General features: G+C 35.3%; 1 long non-coding RNA gene and 1 pseudogene across 1 annotated transcript in view; both read left to right on the top strand.

Moving 5' to 3' along the window:
* The window catches only part of LOC140594027 (uncharacterized), a 488,215-nt gene that overhangs the window by 269,580 nt on the left and 193,261 nt on the right, over window positions 1-25,374 (top strand). The window lies entirely within an intron of this gene.
* Window positions 7,383-18,347, top strand: LOC112913675 (ATP synthase subunit beta, mitochondrial pseudogene; annotated as a pseudogene).

Raw genomic sequence — 25,374 nt, 5'->3', positions numbered from 1 at the left:
AAATAAATGTAATTTGAAATTAAATAACCTAGCAATGTAGGAGTAGACTTGGAGTAGACAGTAGACATTGGTAACACAATAATGGTATTTTTGTATTCCATTTTATGTTTTCTAAGCTATTTAAATAAGTCCAATAACAGATGTACAAAGGAAAAAATATTGTCTTTCTGGGCAGCAGGATGGCATAAAATAAATATTAAACATTTAAATGCTGTAAGATTTGCATATGCTATCTCCAGCATGAGGGCAAAAGAGAAACAAACTTTTATTTTTATTAAGTAATAGTATTGTTAACCAAGCAAATGCAAAATAAGGAAGGCCAATGAAATAGTCTGAAAATCTACTAAATGTAGGAATTCAGTTAAATATATAGCCAAAGCTTGCTTAAATTTGACAGAGAAGATAAAATCTAGTTTAAAAAGAAATGATAAAACATAAAGAGTCTCACAGAACATCACTAAAATGTTCTGGGCCCAGTTTCCAACATATGAGTGTTCAACCCCCAAACCACCAAACAATGCTCTAACACGAGCTAAGTGTCCTACAGTTCAATTCAATTCTAATACTGTCTACCTGGAGTTAGCATCAGATTTCACCGTTAAAGGCTTTCTTCTAAAAAAAAAAAAATAAAAAAAATAAAAAAAAAAAAAAAATAAAGGCTTTCTTCTATAAGACTGCCCCTGCTTCAGATAACATTTACCAGTTTAGGTTATCACTGTGTTTCAAACCAACTGGTTATAGGTCAGATTGTTTAACAATCCCCTCCTTGGGTTTGATTAATTTGATAGAGCAGCTCATGGAATTCAGGTAACCAGTTTTCTTTCTTCTTCTTCTTTTTTTTTTTCTTTTTTTTTTTTTTTTTAGATTTTATTTATTTTTTCATGAGAGACAGAGAGAGAGAGGCAGAGACACAGGCAGAGGAAGAAGCAGGCTCCATGCAGGGAACCCGACATGGGACCCAATCCCAGGACTCCAGGATCACTAAACCGCTGAGCCACCCAGGGATCCCAAGTAACCAGTTTTCTTACTAGATTACCAGTTTATTATGAAAGGATAAAACTCAGAATAGCCAGATGGACCAGATGCAAAGAACAAGGTATAGGGAAAGGGATTGAAGTTCCCATGTCCTTTCTGAGTGCATCATTATCTCCAAGTGTTCATAACCTAGAAGCTCTCTAAATTGGGTATATTTGGAGACTTTATAACATAGGCATGATTGATTAAATACTTGGCCATTGGTGACTGAGCCAACCTCAAGACCCTCTACCCTCCCCAGAAATCAGCAGATGGGACTGAAACTGCCAACCCTCTGTTCATATTTGGTTCCCCTGTCAACCAACTCCCATCCTTAGTTGCTTTCCAAAAGTCAACTCATTAGGTAAACCTAGTTATGGTAGAAAGGAACTTGTTATGAATAACAAGACACCCATGTCACCTTTATGGCTATAAAGCATTTTTAGAAACTGAGAACCAGAGACCAAATATTAAGACAAAAGATGATTCCGTTGTTCTTATTACTTGGGAAATTCCCAGAGTTTTGGGAGCTGTGAGCGAGAACCTGTGAATGCAGACTAAATAAATATGAGAAATGTATGTTTGGTTATCTGAATAACCAAACATGCTTTTCTTATAAATTACAATATTACAACCAAACATAAACAAAACAAAACAAATCTTCTGTAGGACTGAATCTGTATGGTTTGATGGCTTAACTCTGGCAATGACCCGTTCAAATGTAACCACTCTATTTGGTGCTGGAAAGACTTAGCCTGAGCACTTGTTTGCTGGGGTTGTTTCAAATTATTTTCATACTCTCCCTGGCAGATCAGTAGAACAACTGTGTAACCTCCACATCTGTCGAGCATTAACTCCACAGTCCTGGATTTCTATTGTCTTTCCGGCTGTGTGCCCTATGAATCTAAGTTGAACTGAAGAAAGAAATAAGAGCAAGATATAATGAAATACAGATAGTTGGATATTTAACTCCTTAGCACTATCAAATTTAAAAACAATCACAAAGATATATATTTTTTGCTTTTACAAGTGTTTGTTTTCCTTTCTCATAATAAAGGGACTGTGTTCATTGTCAGAACTGTAATGTCCTTTTTTCTATTATTTTCTTCTCTGTTGGTCCCAGGGACACAGAGCTGTTTCCCATTGTGGTACCAAAGCAAAAGACTATCCATTTATTTGAAATAGAGTACTGCTTAGAGTATAAAATATTTACCTTATAGCAAAATAGGAGCTGCAGAACAAAGACTGATTAAAATGAAAGCATTTTTTTTTTTTTCCCTGAGTACTCTAGTACATTTGCTAGGAGTTTAAGAATGCTAAAGAGACTAAGAATGTCCTAATTTTGTTAAAAAATATATTGTTGTAAACATTTGAGAAACAAAGTAGAGTAAAATAATGCCTATAATGTCTCAAGTTATAATAAATGGTTACTATTTTCCTGGTTACTCCATTGTCCATTTTGATTTTTTTTTCTTTCCTTATAATAACAACTGCGAACTACTCAGGGGTGCATTGAGTCATAGTAAGTGACATAGAGTTGAAGTATTAAGATATTAAAAATAAATGACTACAATTTAAATAAGAAATCCAGGGACACCTGGGTGGCTCAGCAGTTGAGCATCTGCTTTCGGCTCAGGGTGTGATCCCAGGGTCCAGGATCGAGTCCCACGTTGGGCTTCCTGCATGGAGCCTGCTTCTCCCTCTGCCTGTGTCTCTGCCTCTCTCTCTCTCTATCTCTGTGTCTCTCATGAAAAAATAAAAGTAAAATCTTTTTAAAAAGAAATCCAAAAAAAAAAAAAAAGGAAATCCAAATAAAATTTCTACCTGTCCAATGAGTCCTTGTACTCAGTTTCTATTTTACAAGTCTTGTCACCTGATATGTAGGCCTCCCAAACTTTTCCATCCACACTAACATTTTGTAATAACTCTGGTCACTAAAGTGGAAGTGCCAGACAATTTCAGATACATTCTTTCCTGGTGGTATTTCTAACATATTGTCAGTGACTTGAGAGACTCAGAGGGGTGTAAGAATTCACATTTTAAACTTCCAAAAACCTTTGAAAATCATCTTTTTTGAAGGTGTATGCTAAAAAAAAAAAAAAAAAAAGTTTTAAAAACAGTAAAGAGGGGCAGCCCGGATGGCCCAGTGGTTTAGCATTGCCTTCAGCCTGGAGTGTGATCTTGGAGACCAGGGTTCAAGTCCCGCATCGGGCTCCCTGGATGAAGCCTGCTTCTCCCTCTACCTGTGTCTCTGCCTCTCTCTCTCTCTCTCTCTGTCTCTCATGAATAAATAAATAAAATCTTAAAAAAAAATAAATAGCTAGAGAATTTCATTAGGTAGAATAGAGGAATATATCACTCCATTCTTGCTATTCTTTCCTATTATACAGCTTATTATTTCAATTTCACGGCTTTCTATAAGAGGCAATAAAATAGATGTTAAAATATAGAAGCATATATCAAGATTCAAAATGAAATATTTGTTGGAGTCTTTGAAATCTCCCCCCATTGATATTATTCTGAGTTTCTTTCACACTTAAATGTAGTAGCATTATTGTTAAGAGACGATGAGGAAAAATATACAAGATTTCTTTGGTATGTAATTAAAGTACAACAATAGACCATATTAATCCCATACTTTATATAAAAATAGACTAACCTGTTTTATTTAAAATGATATTTGTATACAATTCCATATACAAACTTGATAAATGTAAATTCTTCTGGTTTTTATATAATACCACCAAATTCCTCCCACTTTAAGATAAAAACCAGAAATTTATGACTTACCTGAATTTGGTGATAACTAGAAACCAGGATTTACATTTCTTCACTTGTTGAAGAATATATTTTCAGCTTTGCTATGACCAAGAGATAAAATTTTCATCTCAATATAGAGAACCATACATACACAGGATAGAGAACGTTCAATATTGAGTAGTGTTCCTCAAGTTACTGAGCATGTTCAACTACATCAAAATCAGACTGAGATTCCATTATATCAGAATTTTCTGAGTGGACCTATGAATATGTATTTTAACATTTAAGAGAAACATTGAAAAGTCAGTGAAGTTGCAAACATTGTCATTTCTAGGTTGAAATTCAAATTACGCAATCATCGCTTTACAGAGCTTATCAAAGTGAGCCAAACTCAGTAGTTATTAATAGTTAATAGTTGCATTTAAAATAAAATTTGAAGCAACTATATGGGACTAGACACATTCCATAGCTACTAATACTGAAATAACAATAAAAAAAGTTACTATGGTATACACCATTTTCACAAATTATAACTAGTGCATACAAATGAGAATCAGATCTTAAAAAAAATAAAAGGAACAGGCTAGACTAGAACAGATACTACCACATGTAGTAACTATTAATTAAGAAGTTATTAATATAGTAAACTTTGCCTCCCCCTTTATTTTCCCTGTCACCATTGAAACCTCCTTTTATAGCCCATAAATTCTTGATTTTATGAATCTTTATAGATTGCAGACAGATTGCATTACCTATTTTATGTGCTGAATATACCAGATACTTCTGCAACCTCTCTCTTGCAACTAGGAATCAGGCAGGTAGGCTCCTCGAACCAGACAGATCAATCCTTGATAAAGAATTGAAAACAAATAAGAATACCAGCAGGAATCGAGATAATCCTTTTTCTTGACCTTCTGGTCATAGAATAGTGAAGTTCCTGGAGCAGCAGGAACAGCCAAGATGGTCATTTATGACAGCAGTGCGGATTGAAGGGTTATGGTGCCCTGCAATGGTATTCCCACTACACTGGTTCTACAGCTTGTTTGGGCTTTGCTTCTGGTCCTGTAGCCTCTGATCATGGTTGAAAGACCTCTCCGTGATTCTGAGAGCCATCCAGCATCCATTCAATAAATTCATTCTCTGTTCTAAGCCATCAGAGGCACTTCTAGCTGTTAAATAGTAAAATTCCTGAGAGATTAATTAAAAATTTTTGTGTAAATATTTTCTAATTTATAGGTAATTCAAAAATATGAACCTTATCCATTCTTTAATTACTGATTATGTTAATGTCTGTTAAATACATATTACAAGAACAACTTATAAGTTTTTTTTATTTTGTAGTGCATTCAGTGTTAAGTGATTGTTGCTGTAAAGAATGCTATCTACACTGGCTATATTACTCATTACAACTGCCTTCGAATACTTTGTTTAAATTTTATGAATATCTTGATACTCAAATTAGACAAAAGAAAAAAATAACAAATAAAAAATAAGTGATTGATCCATGGTCACAAAGTCAGAAAATGGAAAGAGAACCAATGTCTGGGATTTTCAACCTATACTATGTTGCCTTTAAAATGAATTCAAAAAAAAAAAAAAATGAATTCCAAAGAAAAGGGATACAAACATCTATAAAAAGGGAACTCTAGGGATCCCTGGGTGGCGCAGCGGTTTGGCGCCTGCCTTTGGCCCAGGGCGCGATCCTGGAGACCCGGGATCGAATCCCACATCGGGCTCGTGGTGCATGGAGCCTGCTTCTCCCTCTGCCTGTGTCTCTGCCTCTCTCTCTCTCTGTGTGTGACTATCATAAAAAAAAAAAATTTTAATAAAAAAAAGGGAACTCTAATTTTTGACAATGAGAAATAAGATAAGGCAATGTAGAGTTTCTTGAAACTATATATCCACATATCTATATCTTTATCTATATCTTCAAAATCTTACAGACCCTCAATAGCCCACATATTTTCTTTGATGTCACCCTGAATACCTGTGCCTAATTTTCTTTTGGAGAAAGCTTAGAGAAATAATAACCTTTTGTGCCTAAAAATAAATAAAATAAAATAAAAATCCACATTGTTATCACAGTTAAATTGCAATAAAATTCTGATAGAGAGAGGAAGAGAGAATAGGAAAAAAGTTTATTCTACTTGTCCTAGGTCAGTTTCTGATTTTCCTTCATTATGGCCTAATGGAGTTTTAGGAATTAATATGTGAAAGAATAAGCAAACATCAACTGCCACAAGATTTTCAAAGTTTCCACCAGCATGCAGCCTAAGGCAGCCCTGTGGGCTGTAAGGCTGTAAATGGGAAGGAATGCTTCCTACAGACAAACAGCCACCACTCTTCTAGTTTTTTTCTTTCCTTCCCTGAGTACACCTCCTTAGACTCCCAGGCTTGCTTCACTCCAGAACAGTTACTCTAGTACTGATGGTACAATTTGCATTGTAATCACATCAACAATAATTGACTACATTTGATTTCTGAGGCTCAAATTAACAACATTTAATGCTTATGTTTTGCTAGACTTGCAACAACCAATCCTGTGGAGCTCTGTCTCAGCACTGTGCCCTAAAGCTTCTATTCTCTGTCACTCATAGAAATTTACTGGAATACAGTAAAAGAACCATTCCTGGTTTCCAACTCATAAAACCACCAGATACCTGAGGCCATTGGCACATTCACTTGCTCAGATCTTCCAAGGTATCAGCTTACAATCTTCATGTCACAGTTGCTGTCTGCCCCCACCTCGCTTCCAACTGCTTGAGCCAATGTACACACATACACACACACACACACACACACACACACACATCTGTGCTATCCCAGCTTCCAAATATTTTCTTACTTATATTAGTTATTTAAAAACATAAAAATCTGCTTGTCCATAGATTAATCATTCAGAAGAGACTGACCTCAGGCTGAGACTGAACTTTTGAATTTCAAACTGCCTCAACCTTATAACATCACTAACCATGAAGCTTTCAGCTGGAACCCATAGCTTTTTATCCCACTCTGGGCACAAGACCAAGAGGACCCTCTTGAGGCACAACAGCTATAAACCAACTTTACCTGACAATACTTCTCTCAGAGGTTCTCCTGGCAGCTTCTACTTTGACATCTAATCCCACTTCTGTAAGAGTTTATCAGAGCACTAGAAGATCTTCACAGGCAACTGTTAGAAAAGAGAAAAGAAATTAACGGTGAGGGGTCATAATTCTACCTATTTCACTTCTTGTTCTCTCAGTCTAAAGGAGAAAAAGACAAAACCATCTTTAACCTTTATAATTCATTTAGAGTATCTAGCTGGCTGACAAAGAGAGATAGAGTGTTCTGAGAATTGGAAATGTACCTAGAACTGAAAGTTTTAGCAACAGCGACATAATAGCATAAGGTTCCTAGAAGAGTGGGAGTGTTCAGAGAAATTGCAGATTATAGCAATTTATTAAAATGTTAGAAAGTCATATTCTCTTTAATTGCACAAGAATTAAAGAATCTAAAGGAGAGGAAGCATTCACTCTCTTTCTGCCCCATCCCATCTCTACTTTTCAACTTTATAGATTAGAATTACAAATCTTTCTTGGCCAAATGCCAGGATAATTTAAGGCGCCATGACCATAGGGTTCGCTCTCCCAAAGGACTTAACGATCATAGCCCAAGAGGATAAATCAAAGCTTGGAGAAGTATGAGTCTGTTCCTTTTCTTTACAGGAATACAATTAATTTTTCTTTCTTTACTCTTTTCCTCTTGGATTCCTTTAAATCCTAAATGCTGGCATTGAGACAAGCTTGAGAGCGATACTTGGTTTCCTAATTTAGAAACCTTGCTTGCAATGATTAGAGCTTTATAAAGAGTTGATGGTAGAAGAGCATGTGAGCATGTTCTTCTCCTTCATGAACATTCTTGGGTTTGTGATCCTGGCCAATATGCCCAAGTAAGAAATCTTAAGTCATCTCTGCTCTAACCATTGGGGTTAGCTTTCCTTTTCTGCTTAATCTTCTCATTCACAAATTTGCTCAGGCTGGGTAATAAGAATTGGATTCAGGTATGGTTTTCAAATGTTTAGGACTAGGTAAAGGAGGCCTATTTTCCATCTAAGTCTTCAGGTCTATGTTGTTTAGGGAGAAGATCTTAATTCCTTCTGCTTAGTTTGCTAGCATTTTATATTAGAGAATGGAGCTGCACCTAATAATAAAGTACTAATTTGTCCTGATTTGTTCCTTGGGGATATCAAAGGGAGAAATTGTCAGTCAAGGAAAGGATTAGAAATTCCTGTACGTCATGATATTATTGAATGCATGAATTGCAACCCTGTTCGTTGGTACCAGCTCTATAAGTGGTATTTTACAGAGATATCAGCTGGAGAAAACAATTTTACTCATCCCAACTCCTTAACAGAACTCTCCAATGTAGCTCCTTCAAAGTATGTTCTAGCTGCAGAAAGCCTCTGCATCCCAGATAATGCGATTAGTAGGGGACAAAATAATTTTCCCTCTATTCTTCTAGGTTCTTGGCTGAAACACCCTTGCCTTCCCTACCACCACCACCTCTCATAATAAAGGCAGAGTAAAGGAAAAAATCTAACAGAAGTTTAATAACATGTATAATTCCTATATACATGGGGGATAGCCAGGAAAACTAAGGAACTCCTCAAAATGGCCCAAGTCAGCCACCTTAAATGCCATCTTCAGCTAAAGACAAAAGATGTTGAGAGAAGGAAAGCCAATTATGGAAGATTATTAGGCAAAAAAAAAACAGTAAACAAGGATATGGTTGTTATGCAGATTTAAATCACTGCCTTCTCCGTTGGTAAGAGTTTCCAGGAATTTGGCCGTTTCTAGGTATAGAGAGAGGAGGACAACCTTACAAATTGAGATTTTCTTTACAAATAGAGATGTATCTTGAGGAAAGGTTAACCTACTTAGTTTTCAGAACTCTTCCTGTTTTTCTGTTTCTTAAAAATAATCAGCTCAAAATAATCCTTATGCCAAAGAGGCATATCTTGGGGTGGTATATTATGCTCTTCTTCAACTTCTTTGGACTGTTTACCAGTCATTGATCAAGGTGAGGACAGAAAGGTCCAGATGTTTCTACCTGACATGGGGTAATCTGCCTGCCAATAGTCACTCTAGAGTTCCCCTCTAGGTTGATAGAAGCTTTATCAGTTCAGCATCATAGTGCATCCTTTACCTCAGTCTAATCCTTGGTCTTCTCTTTTCATTCTAAAGGTTTTTATCTGTAATAAACATCTTGAACCCTAAACTCTGTGTCAGCCTCCATTCTGAAAAAGAAAACCTATGATATAAAAATATGCATAAAAAAGAATCAAAGAAGGAGACAAGACAGATCATAAGAGACTCTTAATCAGGGGCACCTGGGTGGCTCAGTGGTTGAGCCTCTGCCTTTGGTTCTGGTTGTGACCCCATAGTCCTGGCATCCAGTCCTCCAACGGGCTCCCCGCAGGGAGTCTGCTTCTCCCTCTGCCTGTGTCTCTGCCTTTCTCTGTATCTCTCATGAATAAATAAATAAACACACAAATAAATATAATACTTTTAAAAAGACTCTTACTCATAGGAAACAAACTGAGGGTCACTATGGAGGGGGGTTGGGGAATAACTGGGTGATAGACATGAAGGAGAGCACGTGATATAATGAGCACTGGGTGTTAAATAAGACTGATGAATCACTGATCTCTCTTTCTGAAACTAATAATATACTATATTTTAAATAATTGAATTTAAATATAAATAAATAAATAAATAAATAAATAAATAAATAAATAAATAAATAGTGTATGTACATGAATGTGTGTGTCACACACATGTTTATGCGGGTTTTACTTGAAAGCAGAAAAAACTGATTTCTGGTCCTCAGTCTTCTTGGTTGGGGTTCTAGTTAGGAAATTGTAGGACACAAAGGACACAAACAATAAACCCATCAAGCATTTCTGTTTTTTTAACTTCTTAAAAAATCTTTCCTCTGCATTGTTTCAAGGGAATTTTGGCCATTGCAAGTTTTCATCATATGCTGATGATGCTATATTTGCATTAGCCACTACAACCAACAATCAGAGCAACAAAAAATTTTAAGATCTGCTATATTCAATCCATATTGAATATTCTTTAGGTGTGTGTGTGTGTGTGTGTGTGTGTGTGTGTGTGAGACTACTCTAGTTATGAGAAGGTTTAGTAGCCTGAAGCCACTTGGGGAAAGGGAAAATAGTTAAGGGGGATGATTTTATGGTCATCGGATTAGTAAGAATTGGGAGAAAAAAACTAGCATAGTCAGTACGTGTCTGCTTGTGAAAATATCTATTCTACTGGATCTGGTTTAAGAATTGGTAAACTTTTAAAAAAATGTGTTCCTGACAATAGCTATTTATAGCTATTCTTGAATGGGGGTCAGCAAGAAGGGGGGGCACTTTGTGAGGTAGAGAGGAGATGGATGTTGGGACTGTGAGAGTTGATTACATGTCTTCGAGGGTCAGCAGAACCTTCAATGATAGATCACTATAACAAATTCCACTGACAGCTATGTCAGTGTTCATTTACGAACATTTAGAAACAACTATAGAATCTGTGGTTATATTTCACCTACACTGACCCATATAATTACCATAAAAATTAGCTAGGTTTTAAAAAATTTGATCCAGTTCTTTGTTTTGGTGCCTATTTCTTTTATTGAACCATATTGCCTGCTGTCTCTTCCCTGTAATGTCTCAACACATGTATAGTTAGGTTTGTGGTATGTGACCCTATTGCTCTAGACATAACTGAGTAAATTAGTACCAATCCACTAATCTCTGATTAACTGACAATAGCGTTCTTTTGGTGATTAGTTAAATATGTGCAACAAGCAATAAGGTTCATATTAGACCCTCAATAATTTGTAGATATTGATATCATATACTATGTTATTGACACAATTATCTTCTTTTTACTATCTTTTTAACTTTCTGATTGCTTCTATCCTGCCACCTTCTTAAATTTGTCTGCTTTCTAAAACCACATAATTAAATATGTGGGATTCCCAATGTTATATGTCTTTTTTCTGATTTTTTCCCTCTCCCCTCCCCTCCCTTTCTATCCCTTTGCCTTGTCCTCTTGCCCTCTTCTGTCTCGCAACCCTCTGTTTCATCCATTTTCTATATAAGTAAACATTCCATAATCCTGGCTTCTAACTTGTTCTCCAGTTCTGCAATTCCATTCTCATTAAATATCTCTAGAAACTGGAATTTTGAAATTGATTTTCTGATGGTTAGTGACATAAAATATGGAAACAAGGGCTGAGGTGCTGAATAGATCTGACCAATTCTGTTCTTTCTCCCCTTTTTATTTAAAAGTAAGAATTTCACTGGGCAGGGAAGAAGGGAAGACAGAAGAGGAACCATAGTTCTCCTTGAAGGAAGAAAAGGAAATAAAAATAAAGCATTGTCCCCTAAAATCATAGTAACCAATGTTAAAATGATAGCTTGCAGTTTGCAATGCTCTTTTCATGTACCTCATTGCCTTACCTACTCCATGTTCATGATGAGGAAACTGGTATTCACAGAGGCTGAGTTCCTTCTGTACGATATTCCCTTTACTCACTGAATCAAGAAGCAGCCCAGATCTGCAAATGGAGCATCATCTTGTGTTTATTTCATTTGACTCCAAGATAGATCTGTGTGAAGTCATAAAACATAAAATCACTTAAAGATCCACCGTTTCTGCCAACTGTAAATCAGAAGCTGGTGTTAAGGCTTGAGGTAAGGGACAGTCAGAGAAAAGTTAAATGGCTTCCGTGAAATATTCTACTTACCATGATTCGTTGTGCAGATCGAGTACAGCCTTTCCATCCACTGGAGGTCTTGACCATGGTGTCTTCTCCTAGAGTAAAGAGAACATTACACTTTTTGTCCTTGTCAGTGGAAGTCTGAAAGAGGACTTCTAAACGCTGTCTTGTATGGGGCAGATGAATTAAAACTGGGTCTGTCTCACCTACTACCAGATTCTAACTTACTTTGTGAGAGTCAATCTAGTATTTAATGTCACAAGCCTTGACTTTGAACTAATCTGTATTTGTGGTTCTGGATCACTGGCAATGACACACTAGACACTTTATTTGCTCTTTCTAAACCTCAAATTCCTTATGTGTAAAATGAGATAATAAAATAAGTTCTTTTGAGAACTAATTCAGATATCACATATTGAAGCATTTGAATCAGTGCCTAAACACAGTAGCTGCTATCGTCATCATCATCAATCATCATCATCATTATCATTATCAACAGCAACAGGTTATTACTAAGCTATAGTGAAAAGGACATACATTTTGGAGTTAAACTGATTTTGGAGTAAACCTTTCCCACCGATTGCTAACAATTGAAATTAGGCAGATTATTTACCTTTCATTGAGCTATTCCCTGTGTATTGGGTATATTACTTCTCCATGGAATCAGAGTGAAGATTAATTAGGTCATATATGTCAAGTTCACGGAAAATGGAATGCCTAAAAAATGACCAGAGATCAGCAAAAACTCTCCTTGCCCTTTGCCTGAATTCCTAATGATATGAATTCTTAGCAAAATAGATTTTTGTTCAAGCTGTTCATCAACCATATAAGGGGGAAAAATTGTTTTTTCAGTCTATGACACTACTACTTCCTTACCTTGCTTAACATTTTTTGTAAGCACTTCATTGGTTTATGCTTATATACTCCTATCCACACTCTATTTTTCATATTTATCTTTTAAATAAAATTTGAAACATACAAATTACAGAAAAACAAAATATATACTTATGCACTTGTTGAAGAGGAAATTAATTCCCTTCTAACTTTCTAAGTTCTTTGACTGGTCTATTAATAATCACATTAACATAAAACAGATTAGCAGAAGAAAAAAATAATTGCATATATATGGGGGCCCCATTAGAGTATGAAACACCAAGAACAAGCTGGGCAATTGAAGCTTATATGGCATCTTGAGCTGAGGAATGGGATTGAGCTGTGGGTCTCAAAGGCAAGGAGAGTGAGTTATAGGACAAAAAAAGAAGAGAAGATGGTAATTGGAAGTTTATCCTGCCATACAGATAGTTCATTCAGATAAAAAAGTTATCTGTTGGTAGTAGCTCTCTTTCTGCGCCAGGCCCCTATCTGAATTATTTTAGGTGCTTTAGGGAGAGGTAAAAATTTTTCTTGAGTTTGCTAGGTCTTGATTGTTTTCCGTTCAAAATATTTCATGTGCCTAAGTGGCACATTTTGGGGGAAATTTATTCAGAACCCTTTCTGACCCAACACAAAGATTAAAGATACATTAACATTTTCTTATTTTTTCAAATGTCCATTTACTTTTTTTAGGCAATTATACCTGAAGTTTTCTTCTCCATCTCTTCATGCTTATTTACTTACAAAGATAATTACAACAGATAATTAATAATAATTAATAATAATAATAATAACAGATAATTAAAGATAATTAATGACATTCATGTCCTTATACTTTGTAACATATATCTGTATTCATAAAATATACTACTTTTTGGTATGATCCCGAGTTTGATAAAAATTCATCTGAAAAACAACTATATTTTTGTGGCTAGACTTTTAATTGCCAGTTTGATTTCTTTAATATTTAGAAGTCAATTTTATTTAAGTTTCAAAAAATATTTTAAGATATATTTTTTCTAATAAATGTTTGATTAGCTTTATACTACTATGGATAGGAGTATTTTTATGATTTTTTTCCATTCTAAACATAGCTATACTCTTCCTTTCAATTCCATTGTTACTTACCTATACTTTCTTCCATCCTTATTCAAAATTATTTACTATTTTATTATTCTTCTTAAATTTGTAGATTACGTTCTTGACAATTCTGTCTTTGGTCTTTATGTTTTTTTATTTTATAAGTTCTAATTCTCATTTTTCTTAAATCAATAATTTTTAATTTTTTTTTATTTTACTTTTTCTGATTTTGTAATCAAAATGCTTGTCATACTTTTTATATATATACATACATACCTTATATATATATATTATATGTATAATATATATACAAAAGAAAAAAAAATATTTTTTTATTCTTTTTTCCAGGAGCCATGACCCTGGGTCCCAGCCTCCCTCCCAGGCTTGCCCGTAGCCATCCTGTATCTGTGCAGAGCTATTTCCTCCAGGGACATATGTGTCTGAGGGCCAGGTGGTCTGCAAATATGTCTACATATATGTATTTTGATATGTAATGTCTACTAATGGTATAACTTTCCCTCAAAGTCAAACTTTGTTTGGTCTTTTCTGTGTTAATGCATAAAAAGCTTTCACTTTCTTTCAATTCTAATGTTTAGTTTATTCAATTACAATTTCTGTTACCCATTAGTTATTTAGAAATATGTTTCGATATTTCCAAATGACAAGAATTTAGATATAATTATTTTGCTGTCACATTGGGATCATAGAATGTCATCTCTGTGATATCGTTTCATGGTCATTTTTTTGAGCCTCCCACTGTGCCTTAGAACATTAGAAAATTTCATATATGTTCTGTGTGCTCCTGGAAAAATATACCTCATTTTATTTTCCATTGCTTTGTTGTGTTTCACAGATATTGCATTTTTTATAAATAGAAGATTTGTGGCAACCCTGTGGCAACCAAATCTATAAGCACCATTTTTTTCCCACAATATTTGCTCACTTGATGTTTTTGTGTCACACTTTGGTAATCTTCACAATATTTCAAACTTTTAAATTATTATTGTATTGTTATGGTAGTTTGTAATCAGAGATGGAATCTGAAGATGTGACTGAACTGCTATCAGACACCTTTGATATTTCTATCATAATTGTTTTCAGGAGTCAAAAACTGTCCCCAAATAAGACAGTGAACTTAATCACTAAATGTTCTCTGTGTTTTGACTGCTCCACTGACTGGCTGCTTCTCTGTCTCTTTCTCTTTCCTCAAGGCTCTCATTTCCTGAAACACAATAATATTGAAGTTAAGCCAAATAGCCCTATAATGGTCTCTAAGTGTTCAAATGTAAGGAGGAGTTAGTTGCATGTCTCACTTGAAATTAAAAGCTAGAAATAATTAATCTTAGTAAGAAAGTCATGTTGAAAGCTAAGATAGGCCGAAAGCGATGTGTCTTATATTAAAGAATTAGCCAAGTTTTAAAAACAAAGGAAAAGTTATTGAAGGAGTTTGAAAGTGTTACTTTAGTGAATACATAAATGATAGGAAAGCAAAACAACTTGATTGCTGATATGGAGAAAACGTGAGTGGTTTGGATAAAAGATCAAACTGACCATAACATTCCCTTAAGCCAAAGCCTGATCCAGAGCAAAACCCTAATTCTCTTCAATTCTGTGAAGTCTGAGAAAGGTGAAAAATCAAAAGAAGAGAAGTTTGAAAGTAGCAGAGGATGGTTCATGGGGCTTAAGGAAAGAAGCCATCTCCATAACATAAAAGTATAAGATGAAACAGTAAGTGCTGATGTAGAAGCTGCAGCAAATAATCCAGAAAATCTACCTAAAGAAAATAAATGAAAGTCATTGCAATAAACAATAGATTTTTCAGTGTAGATGAGAGAGGCTTATATGGAAAAAGATGCCATCTAGGACTTCCATAGCTGGAGAGGAGAAGTCAGTGCCTGGCTTCAAAGATTCAAAGGACTAGCTGGCTCTCCCGTCAGGGGCTAATGTAGGTCGTGACTTAGGTTGCAGCCAATGGTCATTTATTATTCTGAAAATTCTAGGACCTAAGAATTATGGTAAATCTATTCTGTCTATGCTCTAGAAATGGAACAAGAAGGCTAGATGACAACACATCTATTTACAACATGGTTTACTGAATAATTTTTTTAAGATTTTATTTATTTATTCATGAGAGACACAGAGAAAGAGGCAGAGACATAGGCAGAGGGAGAAGCAGGCTCCATTCAGGGAGCCTGACATGGGACTCGATCCCGGGACTCTGGGATTACCACCTGAGCCAAGGGCAGACCAACACTCAATCGCTCAGCCACCCAGGTGTCCCCGTTTACTGAGTAATTTAAGCCCACTGTAGAAACCTACTGCTAAAAACAGAAAGGATTTATTTCAAAATATTACTACTCAATGACAATGTACATGGTCACCCAAGAGTTCTAATGGAGATGTACAATGAGATTAATGTTGTTTTCATGCCTACTAACATAACATCCATTTTGTAGTGCATGGATCAAAGAGTAACTTTCTAGCCTTACTATTTAAGAAATACATTTTGGGGCACCGGGATGGCTCATTGGTTGAGCATCTGCCTTTGGCTCAGGGTGTGATTCTGGTCCAGGCATCATGTCCTACATCGAACTCCTCACAGGGAGCCTGCTTCTCCTTCTGCCTGTGTCTCTGCCTCTCTCTGTATCTCTCATGAATAAATAAATAACACCTTAAAAAAAGAAGAAATACATTTCATAAGATTATAGCTGCCATTAGCTGTGATTCCTCTGATGGATCTGGATAAAGTACATTGAAAACCTTTTGGAAAGGACCTACCATTTTAGATGCCATTAAAAACACTTAAGATTCATGGAAAGTGGCCAGATATCACCACTAATAGGAGTTTGGAAGAAGTTGATTCGAACTCTCCTGGAAGACTCTGAGGGGTTCAAGACTTCCATGGAGGAAATAAGTCCATTGTGGTGGATGCAGCAAGAGAACTAGAATTAGAGATGGAGCCTGAAGACGTTACCAGACTGTTACAAGGTCATGATAAAATTTTCACGTGTAAGAAGTTACTTCTTAAGGATGAACAGAGAAAGTGGTTGCTTGAGATGGAAACTATTCTTGGCGAAGATGCAGTGAATATTGTTGAAATAACAATTTTTTTTTCTAGTTCTTATTCGTTGATAAAGCAGGGGTGGGCTTTGAAAAAATTGACTCCAATTTTGAAAGAAGGTCTACTGGGGGTAAAATGCTATCACAGCATCACGTGCTACAGAGAAACTAAATTGCAAGTTAAAGTTTACACTAAGGTTCTGCCATCTTGGGTTTTGTAGTTTGTGTGGTTGCTACTCTGGCCTCCAGGGCCTTGTGGGGACTCAGCCCTTCAGCACTGCTACCCGAAGTCCGGGTCTTACTATGGGTCACTCCAGCAGCACTCCCACCTGCCAGAGACTATACTGCCCAAACATCTCCTTCTATGAAGGGAGGGGCTGCCACTGGGGATGTAGTGGCAGTCATCAGTGCAGTGGTGGGTGTCCAGTTTGATGAACGATTATCACCCAGCCTAAATCCACTGGAAGAGCAAGGCAAAGAGACCAGACTGGTTTTGGAGGTGGCCCAGCATTTGGGTGAGAGCACAGTGAGGACTATTGCTATGGATGATACTGAAGGCTTAGTTAGAGGCCAGAAAGTCCTGGATTCTGGTACACCAGTCAAAATTCCCCTTGGTTTTGAGACCTTGAACAGAATCATGAATGTCATTGGAAAACCTGCTAATGAGGGAGCTCCCATCAAAACCAACAGTTTACACCTATTCATGCTGAGGCTCCTGAGTTCATAGAGATGAGTGTGGAGCAGGAAATTCTGGTTACTGGTATCAAGGTTGTGGATCTGCTGGCTCCCTGTGCCAAGGGTGACAAAACTGAGCTCCTTGGTGGTGCTGGAATTGGCAAGACAGTATTGATCATGGAGCTAATCAACAATGTCATCAAAGCCTATGGTGGTCACTCTGTATTTGTTGGTGTTGTGAAGAGGAACTGTGAAGGCAATGTCATACTATGAAGTAATTGAATCTGGTGTTATCAACCTAAAAGATGCTTCCCCCAAGGTAGCACTGGTGTATGTCAAATGAATGAACCATCTAGGGCTCGTGGCTGGGTAGCTCTAAATGGACTGACTATTGCTGAATACTTCAGAGACCAAGAGGGTCACAATATACTGTCATTTGTTGATAATACCTTTTGCTTCACCCAGGCTGGCTCTGCGGTATCTGTTTTACTGTGCAGAATTTCTTCTGCTGTGGGCTATGCCCTGGCCACTGACATGGGTACAACATAGGAAGGAATCACCACCACCAAAAAGGGATCTGTTCCCTCTGTACAGGCTATCTATGTGCCTGCTGATGACTTGGCTCGGCTTGCTGACCCTGCTCGGCTGCTACCTTTGCCCATTTAAGTGCTACCACTGTGCTGTCCCATGCTATTGCTCAGTTGGTCATCTATCTAGTTTTGGATCCTCTGAATTTGACCTCTCAAATCATGGATACCAATGTTTTGGAAATGAATATTATGATGTTGCCCATGAGAGTCCAATAGATTCTACAGGACTACACGTTGTTCCAGGACATCATTGCTGTCCTGGGTATGGATGAACTTTCTGAGCAAGACCAGTTGACTGTGTCCCATGCACAGAAAATACAGAGTTTCTTGTGTCAGCCATTCTGGATTGCTAGGGTTTTCACAGATCATATGGGGAAGCTGGTACCTATGAAGGAGACCATCAAAGGATTCCAGCAGATTTTGGCAGGTGAATATGACCACCTCCCAGAACAGGCCTTCTCTATGGTGGGACCCATTAGAGAAACTATGGTAAAAGCTGATAAGCTGGCTGAAGAGCATTGGTGAGAGGGTCCTTTTGGCAAACTAAGCACTGATTTTCTATGCTGTCCCTCTCTTTGCCCTAAAACAAAAAATCTCAGTTTGTTCTGTAGGCCACATGAGAGCCTCAGCTGAAGACATTGTGTTCTGTCTGAAGAGTATTGAAGGTTTCCAATAAAATGTACACCCCTCCAAAAAAAAGTGAATTGATGCTGCAAACTTTATTGTCTTATTTTCAGAAATTGGCACACCACCTCAAGCTTTCACCAGCCATCACCCCAATCAGTCATCAGCCATCAACATCAAGGCAAGACTCTCTACCAGCAAAAAGATTATGATTCGCTAAAAGCTCAGATGATGGCTACCACGTTTTAGTAATAAATCTATTAGTATCTATCTATCTATCTATCTATCTATCTATCTATCTAGACATAATGGTATTATATACAATAGACTACAATATAGTGTAAACATAAATTTTTAAGCATTAGGAAATCAAAAAATAATGTGATTTGCCTTATTCTGGTATTTACTTTATTGCAATATTCACTTTATTATGATCGTCTGAAACAAAATCTGCAATATCTCAAGGTATGCCTATACAGTATTTTACAAGCTGGAGACTATGTAGAGCCCGTGTAATAATTTCTCACTTCTAGTTATTCTTTAAACAGTGTGCATACTAGTTTTTATAAATCAGTAAAGCTATTTATTGTAAGGATATTGGGTTGTACTGAAATAGCATTTTTTTTGGCATAAAATAGTTTCTTTATATAGTCTTTATATAAAATTTATATAGAAATTACATACTAGTTGTGAAATCCTGGTAACTGTGTAAACATAGGAAGAAGGAAGTAAATGCCAGTTGAAATCCCAACACTGAGCAAACAGCGCTAAGCATTTTGGGATTGTACTTCAATGACTCTTCCTAGGCACATGCGCATGTTCTTTTGACAATGAGATAGTCCTTTCCATTATGCTTTGCCTGGTGGACACTTGTTCAGGGCCAGGCACTTGGAAATGCAGCCTCGGTCGCTGCTGTCTCATTCACTTTATTTGTCCCAGGGAAAGTCTCTCACTTCTAACAACTGTAACATTGAATAAATACTTATTTAATGCATATCTGTTTTGAAATACCCACAAGTCTTCTGTTTAGAGGAACAAAAACAGATTTACATATTGGCCTGAAGGTTTAAACATGGGATCTCTGAAAGCACAAGTGGCAAGAAGTTCCAGCATTGGGAACATTCCCTCGAAAATGCCCTGCCCCTGGGTATATAAATTGAAATTCATGAACTATCAACAGGAGCTTATCTTCATTTGCCCCATGGGAGGAAAATGAAGGGAAAGTAATGGAAGGGTAATGAACAAAGCAGAGCTTCAGTAGTAGAAAAAGGAAAACAAATTGTACTACATTTTCTTTCCAACTGCCTAATTAAGGGTGTGTTTGTGTATATCTATACATACGATCATTCTACATTCTCTCCTTTAAAATCAAGAAAAACAAAGGTTGATATGAAATCCTACAGTAATAAGGGTAACAATAGTAACTACATTCACACTTGTAGATTGCTTTATAGATTTTAATTTATGTTATCTTATTTAATCCATACATGAGCCATTTGAGTGGAAGGGTATGTATTATTCATCCAAAGAATTAGGAATCTGAACCAAAAAAAAAAAAAAAATTATGACTTTTCAAGGTTACAAAGCTGCTTTATGCCAGAACTAGAACTAAAACTATCACATTAAGTTGGCTAATATGCAGTTCATGGTTCTTTTATCCTGAGGAATATAAACATTTCCTTTAAATCAAATCTGCAAAGAAAGTAACATGTTATGCAATAAAATACATTTAAATACAAGACCATTTCAGGTTTCTCTGATGTATTCAAAATTTTAGATTATAAACTGAAAAGATGTTGCATTTTAAATATTTTGCAAACAGCTTTTAGAAACATCATATGCCTTGCAAACAGAGTTTTTGAAGGATGAGAACTTTAGAGATGTTCTTTTAAAATAAGAAACAAAAAAAATAAAATAAAATAAAATAAAATAAAATAAAATAAAATAAAATAAAATAAAATAATAAGAAACAAAAGGCACCTGGGGGGTTCACTTGGTTAAGCATCTGACTCTTGATCTCAGCTCATGTCTTGATCTCAAGGTCATGAGTTCAAGCCCTGTGTTGGGCTCCACCAGGGTGTAGAGCCTACTTAAAAGCAAAGAGAAAGAGAAAGAGAGAGAGAGAGAGAGAGAAAGCAGAAACACAATTTTCAAGTTTAACTTACCCATGGTCCTATAGATTTGGGGAACACAGCTTATCCAAACACAGTGCAATTTTGATTATAAAATGAAGTCTGTATACATATATGTGTAAATAACTTGATGAGTTATATAATATTAAGAAGTTCAGTTATTTACTTACCCAGGGATACCTATTTGATAATGATTTCAATTATTGAATTACATAATCATGAAGCTTTTACTGAAACTGTTTTTGTTAAAATGATAGCATATATCCATAAGTGCACCCACCATGTGAGTAGAACTTGATACATTTTCCCAAGTAGATCACATCAACTAAATATAAACACATTCAGAATAAAAACCAAACCATTATCATAAGTCCAGAAACCCCCTCCTGTTCTTTTTTTTTTATTTTTAATTTTTTTTTTTTTATTTATGATAGTCACACAGAGAGAGAGAGAGAGAGAGAGAGAGAGAGGCAGAGACATAGGCAGAGGGAGAAGCAGGCCCCATGCACTGGGAGCCCGACGTGGGATTCGATCCCGGGTCTGGCGCCAAGCCGCTGCGCCACCCAGGGATCCCCCCTCCTGTTCTTTTGACATCATTAAGCACCCCTCAATTCTCAGTTCTAGTAATATAGATGAATTTTGGCTCTTTTTGAACTTTATATATATATATATATACATTATATATTATATATATTATATATAATATGCAATTTTGGGCTCTGGATTTTTTTGTTCAACATTTTTTTGTTCAACACTTATGAAATTAATTCATGTAGTTGCATGATATGTGTTTGAAACAGTTTATTTGTATCCATTTGACTATTGATAAGCATTTGGGTTATTTCTAATTTTGGCAGTTGTCAATAGTGTTCATACAAAACATTTCATACAAGGCCTCTGATGAAAACATGATACATTTCAGTTGAATTTAACTCCAAGAATGAAAGGTCTTAATCACTGGTCTTGCTTTATTTACAGCACCCTTAGAGAAAACTGATATATAGATAGATATCCAAAATATTGTCTGAAAGAATCTGTTGACTTAAATCTCTGAAAAATATATTTGCTATTGCATTGAATCAATAGACAAATTTGAAAAAAAAAAAGATTTATTTAAAATAGAGTTTTCCAATCCACAAGTGTGATTTATGCCCTCACTCATTTGGGTTTTTGTACATTTTCTGTATAGTGTTTTATTTTCACTGTTAGATGATTTACACAAGTCTTACATGATATTTTAAGCATTAAATACAATTGGTATTATAAGTAACATAAGTATGGAATGTAAATTTCTATTTGTTGTTGAAACTTTTTATTTTGAAATGATTGTAGATCAATTCCATTTGTAAGACATAATACAAAAATATCTAATGTACTCTTCACCCAGTTTCCCCCAACAGAAACCTTGCAAAACTGTAGCATAATATTGCAACCAAAATACTAACATTTTTACAATCAAGGCATATAAGAGTTATTTCACCACAAAGATCCCTCCCTGTGTTACCCTTTTACAGCCAAATCTACTTCCCTTCTTCCTCTTGTCTTTTACTCCTGGAAACAAATAATCTGTTCTACATTAATATCATTTTCATTTTAAGAACGTCATATAAATGGAATCATACAGTATATATTCCTTGGTTATTTAGTATTTAATTTAACATAATTTCCTGCAGATTTTCATTTTAAGAATGTTATATAAATGGAATTCCTTAGTATTTCATTTAACATAGTTTCCTGCAGATTGAATTTCCAAGTCAATGCACTTACCAATAATTTGTTGTTGTTGTTGTTGTTATTTATGTTGCTTGAGTAGCATTGCATGGAATGGATGTACTGTAATTTTTTGGCCAATATCCCACTGAAAGACATTTTTAACTTTTGAGTTCTGAGAGTTTTTTATGTAATTAAATTACTAACCCTTTACCAGATATGTGGTTTACACATTGAATCATCAATCTGTAGCTTTTTTTATTATTATTCTATAAGCAGAGTCTTTTACATAGCAAAAGCTTTATTTTTAAAATTTTTATGAGGTGTTTATTATTTTTAATAGAGCAAGACGTTAGTCTCAGATATAAACATCCTTTGCCTTAGCCTTACATTCCAAAGACTTATTCCTACTTTTTTAATGAAAGTTTTATAGTTTTATAATAAACTCTATATTCTCTTTTGAGTCAATGTTTCTATAAGGTATAGATTTCAGATCAGATTTATTTTTCCTTTCTTCTTTCATTCATTTTTGCCTCTAGATACTGATTGCTTTCACACCATATGTAAAAAGCCTGTCCAAAAAAAAAAAAAAAAAGCCTGTCTTTTCTCCATTGATTTGCTTTTATACCTTTGTCAAAATTGGTCGGGCACTTCTGGGTTCTCTACACAGTTCTATTCATCTCTGTGTCTATTGTTGCACTACTAATACACTATCTTGATTAATATAGTTATGTTATGTACTAAATATCAGCTTTAATAGTCTATCCTCACTTTTTCAAAATTTTTATTTATTCTAGAGCCTAGAACCTATTCCTTTCCAAATAAATTTTAGAGCAAACTAGTCTATGTGTACCAAAAACATTCCTGCAATTTTCATAGGAATAATATAAAACCTATAAACCAATCTCAGAAGATAGATCTTTTTGTTATGTTTAGTCTTCTAATCCATGAACACATTATGCCTCACTCTTTTTTTTTTTAGGGCTTCTTCAATACCATCAGCATTTTTAATTGTTTGGCATTCAAGCCCTGTACATGTTAAATGTACATCTAAGTATTTTATTTTATTTGGAATGATTGCAAATCATACTATGATTTAAATTTCTTTCCCAGGGGCATTTTCAATATACAAAAGAATGATCTTGTATCCTGTGAAGTTGCTGAGCTTACTTACTAGTTCTAGGGGATTTTTGTGTTTATTTTTTTAAAGATTTTATTTATTTATTTGAGAGACAGAGAGAAAAAGAGAGCCCAAGTAGGGGGGAAGAGCAAAGGAAGAAGCACCCACTCCACTGAGCACAAAGCCCTCTATGTGGCTGTATTCCAGGACTCTAGGAATCATGACATGAGCCGAAGACAGACACTTAACCAACCAAAGCATCCAGATAACCCTCTTTGTTCATTTTAATATTCCTTGAGATTTTCTATGTATAAAATAATGTTATTTGCAAATAGGGAGAGATTTATGTATTCCTTTGCAATATGAATGCTTTTTTATTTCTTTTATTTCCCTTATGCATGTCTAGAATCTCCAATATTATATTGAAAAAGAGTAATGAGAGGAGATACTTTGGCCTTTTTCCTGATCTCAGAGGGAAAACATTCAGTCTTACTCATTAAGTTTAATGCCAGCAAAATGTTTTTTGTACATGATCTTTATCAATATCAAATTGAGGAAGTTTCCTGAAAGCTTATTTCAAGTAGGTCTTGCATTTTGACAAGTGCTTATTATGTATCAGTTATTATGTTTAAATGACTTTTCCTTATATACCTGTGGATATGATGGACTGTATTGATTAATTTTGAATACTGATCAAGCTTTATGTACTTCGATTAAGTCTCATTCGATCATTTTTAATTCTTTCTATAAATAGTGGGATTTGATTTATTAATATCTGTTTTCCCTCTAAGTCAGTGGTTTTCTTTTTCTTTTTTGTTTTTTGATTTTTTTTCTTGGTACTTTCTGTGTTTAGTTTGGTATCAGAAATACTAATCTCATAAAATTATTTGGGAAATAGCCCTTAATCCTCTGTTCTGAAAGCGAATTTTAAAATTGATACTAACTCTTCCTTGAATGGTAGCATTTTCCATTTTCCATTTCCATATTTTATAAGATAAAATATTGTATCTGGAGATTCCTTTTGAAGAACTTTTTAAGTATTAAATTTTAACATTCAATTTCTTGACATTTATAGAAGGACTATTCAGATGATCTATTTCATTTTGGTCTAGTTTTTGTAGTGTAGTTTTCTAAGAATGTGTCCAAATTCTAAGTTATCAAATGTATAAGAATTAAGTTGTTGTATTTTCTCATTTGTAATAGCTGCAGGGTCTATACTAATATCCCCTGATTCATTCCTCTTGTTGGTAATTGTATCTTCTTTCTGCTTACATTTGACAGAATTGCTAGAGTTTTATCAATTTTCTTACTTTTTAAGTAGAATCAGCTCTTTATCTTATTGGATTTTTAAAGTTATTTTCCTCTTTTCAATCTTATTGGTTTCTGTTCTTTGTTATTTCTTTTTTTCTCCCACTTCTGATTTTTCTCCTCATATTTGTCTAGTTTCTTAAGGTACCAACTTAAATGATTGAAGAATTTTCCACTATAAGCGTTTATTGCTATGAATATCCCTCTCTGCACTGCTTTAGCTGCATTCCATTGCTTTTGATATGTTGTATTTTCATTTTCCTCTAGTCCTCTGTAGTTTTTAAATTTCCTTTGAGATCACTTCATTGAGCATGCATTTTTACGAAGTTTGTTGTATAATTTTCCAATGTTTTGAGATTTCTGTTGCTTTTTGTTGCCAGTTTCTAGTTGACTCCATTCCCCTCATATTACATATTCTGCCTAATATAATTTTTTTAAGATTTATTCATTTATTTTACTTTAGAGAGTATGCACGCACACACAGACACACAGGAGAATGGGGGGAGGGGAAAAGGGAGAAGGAGAGAAGCAGGCTCCCTGCTGAGTGCAGAGCCCCCTGCAGGGCTTGATCTCATAACCCTGAGATGATGATCTGAGCCAAAATCAAGATCCCAGCACCTAACCAACTGAGCCACCCAAGAACACCTGCCTTACATAT

This window comes from Vulpes vulpes, chromosome 1 (assembly GCF_048418805.1).
Source record: "Vulpes vulpes isolate BD-2025 chromosome 1, VulVul3, whole genome shotgun sequence".
NCBI classification, from domain to species: Eukaryota; Metazoa; Chordata; class Mammalia; order Carnivora; family Canidae; genus Vulpes; species Vulpes vulpes.
The sequence above is the reverse complement of the archived record's forward strand: the minus strand, read 5'-3'. Positions and strand labels throughout refer to the sequence as shown.